This window comes from Nicotiana attenuata, chromosome 6 (assembly GCF_001879085.1).
Source record: "Nicotiana attenuata strain UT chromosome 6, NIATTr2, whole genome shotgun sequence".
In the NCBI taxonomy this organism is placed as follows: Eukaryota; Viridiplantae; Streptophyta; class Magnoliopsida; order Solanales; family Solanaceae; genus Nicotiana; species Nicotiana attenuata.
Genome location: NC_031994.1, coordinates 23,495,104 through 23,499,338, shown reverse-complemented (window position 1 = coordinate 23,499,338; position 4,235 = coordinate 23,495,104).

The window sequence follows — 4,235 nt, the reverse complement described above, 5'->3', positions numbered from 1 at the left end:
TTCCTAAACCCAATTACCCAACCCAATTACCTAATCTACCCGACCCACGACCCTTCTAAAAAACCCGCCCGGATGCCCCACTCAATCCAGGCCGTTGATCAAAATGATCAACGACCACCTTTTAATCTTTCCTTTTTTAATTTCCCCTTACCCCCAAACCCTAGTCATTTTGCAACCCAGCCCCCTTGAATTCCCCCCTTCTCTAAATTCTCTCTCGAAGCTTCTCAAGCCCTAGCTGCCTCCCTCCACTTCCACCCTAGAACCACCGGAACCCATGGCTTCCAAGGCCATTGAAGTCCTATACTAGCCTTCCATAACTCCTACACGCCTGGTTAGTGTGGTTTCAAGGCCTGACCATGAGGAAGCTTGGCCCAGACTTTGTTTGATTCGAGTTTTATTGCCATCTCCGACCTTGCTCCGGCCAGCCATGGTTATTCGAGCTTGATCTCGACTTCTCTGGCACGGATCAATGACTATCCAATCCTTTCTCATCCCCTGGGTTCTTCTGAAACCCTAACCCTTCGAGGTTTTTCCAATTCTTTTATATCCATTGTATATCAGTGTTTTTGTCTAAGCTTTTAAACACTTTCTCAAAGTTCATTCAAAACTATACCTTCAGAGCCTTCATCATTTTCCGATTTAGGCTTTCGTTAAGTTATCCTTTAAAGTTTCTCTGATCTTTAGCATGTTCTACTGTGTTTCGCATGTGTGTCTTTTCCTGTGTTTCTTATAAGTTCCATCTACTGTATTTCCGATGTGTTTCTTCTACTGTGTTTCTTATAAGTTCTTTGTACTGTATTTCGTATGTGTTTCATCTATTGTATTTCTTATGTGTTTCTTCTACTGTATTTCTAATGTTGTTTCTTCTACTGCGTTTCTTCATGAGTTCCTTCTATTATGTGTTCTTTTATGTTATTCTCCTACTGTGTTTCTTATGTTGATTTTCCTACTGAGTTTCTCATGTTGTTCCTCTACTGGTTTTCTTTATGTTAAAAGCCTTAGTTCTTCTTAAGGTTTCTGATTTTTTTTCCTTTGTTGATAGTTTTGCCTGATTTTCTTGATTAATGATGAAAACCCTAAAATTTGGGGTTTCATCCGAGTATTGAGACTATTCGCTATGTGATTTGTTTGTTCGTCATCATTGAACTTGTTTGATTTCAAAACCCTAACTCCTTTGGACCTATTTGAGTTTCTGAAGATTGTTTCATCTACTGCTCGACTGAGTTTCGAAATCTTTGTTTCAACCTTTGATTCTGATTTCCTGCTAAACTCTTCTAGGGTCTTTTTACTGGACCCTCTGCATGCTATTTTATACTCTCCCTCTTCTTTTTCACTAAGATGACTACCATGTTTCTATAGTTCACTACTTACTGATTTTTGTGATTGCATGACGCTTTTTCTTTGTCCTAAATTCAGCCTCGGAGGCCTAATACTTGTGTACTCTTTATATATGCTGAGCTTCCTCTCTAAAATGACTTTCAATTTTTTTGATTGATTTCAGACCTCCTTTGTGTAAATCTGATTGATTCTTTCCTTGTTGTGCTAATTTCCCTGTTACTTGGTTTGGTTCAAAAACTTTCCTTAGCCTTTCTGACTTGGTTTACTCATGAACCAGTACATTCAAATCCCTGACTCCTTGATTTACTATGTACCGATTGATTTTATTGGGTATCTTACCTTATTTGTTTAACCGTGTATTTTAATGATTCGTCCCTTAATTAAACTCCTATGTATTTACCTGTAATTGCCTACTTTGCACAAGATGCTTACTGAATCTCTTTCCTTAAATGATTTATGTTCATTACCGTTTAAGTTTGAACTCCTTATTTAAAGGAAGTTCTTCTACTGATTGATTTTAATTGGTACATTGTTATTTCTTGCCTTATTTTCTGCCTGTTTTCACACTATAAATACATGCTCTTTCATTGACACAAGACACATGAACACTCTTAGTTTTCTGAACTTACACTCACATTCAAAAGCATTATCCCTTGTTACTTGTGTTGTGGCCTGTGTTTTTCAAGTACTGCTACTGCTGTATTTTACTTCTTTGAAACTGGTATGTCCTGATTAAGATTTTTAGCAATCACAAAAAAGTGTTTATTTATTACCTTTACCTGCATGTCTGCCTACTGCTTATGTATAGTTCAATGCTTACATTAGCATGCTGTAATTTCCTTCTGCCTAGTCTAAATCTATTATGAATCCCAAAACCCCACTCCCTATGTGTTTATGCTATGGTTTGAGGCATGGTAGTACTGCAAATTATTGTCCATGACTCAAACTTGATCCCCTGGGATCCTAGCCTCTAATATGATGTGTTCTGGCAGACTTATAGGCATGCCAACATCCTCCATTGTTGGGCATGCCTAAAGCTTGCCCTAGCCTAAGCAATAGGCTCTTTGCAATTCCCTTATTCCTTGAACCCCTTTTGTTTACCTATTTGTAGTTGTTCCCCTCTCCTTTATTCCTTAGAATTATGTTCATCACTTACATTCTCTCTTAGACTTTAAGTTCTGCCCCGCTCTTGTGAGCCTTGCCTTGGGACCCTTTGAGCTCCCTTCCAATTTGGACAATTGAGGGTTGGCCCTTTCACACTGCACTTGTCCTTATTCTTGTGATACAATTTGGGTGTGAGCACTGCCCGGAGTCCCATTGAGGCTTTTAGGGAACTTTGACACATTCAGATTGGAGAAAGGCTTTGGATTAATGGTCTTCGAGTTGGTCCATCTCATAACTCAGATAGGAAGTCTTGAATCAGGCTCTCTTTTTGTTGTACTTTTTTTTACTCTTCTGATGTAATTTTATTTATTCTAATCTGTAATAAGTTGTAATAAACATTTGGGGCTGGCTAGTGAAAAAGGGTGGGTAACTATGCATGCAAAGGGTAGAGATCATGTCTATAGGTCTATTATAATTTTGCATATTTCAAATACATATAGAAATCATGACTATAGGACTGATATATTCCTGCATATCCAACATTCATATAGAAACCATGTCTATAGGTATTCTGAATGCTGCATATTCAAATCATGCCTATAGGTCTATTCTGAATTCTGCATATCCAACTTCTTATAGAAATTATGCATATAGGATTGTTCAATTCTGTATATTCAATTACACCTAGATACCATGTTTATAGGTATTAAACAAACTCTGCATCTAGATACCATGTTTTAGGTCTTAAACAAACTCCACATCTAGATACCATGTTCATAGGTTTAAAAAAAGCCTCATGCATTTAGATATTATGTCTATAAGGCTTCTGCATTTTTACCCCCAAGTCTATAAAATTTAAAATCAGCAACGCATAGAAAGCATGCCTATAGAAATTTCTAATCGGATCTGATTCGCCTCACTCAGTGTTAGATATAAGACTAGTAATAGTGGATGTTATCAGTTACAGGACTTGTAATCAATCCGTTAAAGCCTGCCTCTCTTTTAATTATCTGATTCCCTAATTTAGCAAGTTTAACAAGTAGGCATTCAAACAATTTATTTCAAGCCTTACTATTTTCTGAATTCAGTAGATATCATGCCTGTAGGACCCCGTATTAACCCTTAGGCAAGCCATAGGGTAATAAATATAAACTGAATCTGTTCTATTAATTACAACCAGCAGCCAGGCCTGATTCGAGCTTCTTATCTGAACTATGTAATAAATCAGTCTGCCTCAACCCTTAAGTTCACTCATATTTGGTATTTAATCAGACCTTAACTAGTATGTGAATGTCATGCTAATTGTGTGCTCTTCTATTCAAGGAGGTGTAATTGAGCCTCTGTTTGTTTATATGCTTCCCCCTGAATGTGCAATATATGTTTTTGTATGTCGCCTTAGATTTTTACCTTTTGAAACCTCAAATAAGCCTGATATCCCTCCCCTTTAGGATTAGAAGTCCTAAATTCCTCCGGGACTGATAGGATTGGGATGGGTAATAGCATGCAATAAGTAATCGAGACCATTCCACGCTTTAATACCTTAACGGGGTGGGAAGGGTAGATATTGATATGATGACCACGCGATAATGTCACGTGTAGCCCCTCATTGAGGAGTGATTACCGGACATTGTGTGGGGTGATCCATATTTTTAATAAACCCCAGGACCCCCCCCCCCCTCCCTCTATTTCTTTACTTCTTTTAGCAATTTCAGCTCTTTCTTTTAAAAATCAGCTTTTCTAATTGTTTTTTCCAACTTTGTTTATTTGTAAACCATTATGTGAAAATCCCCTCT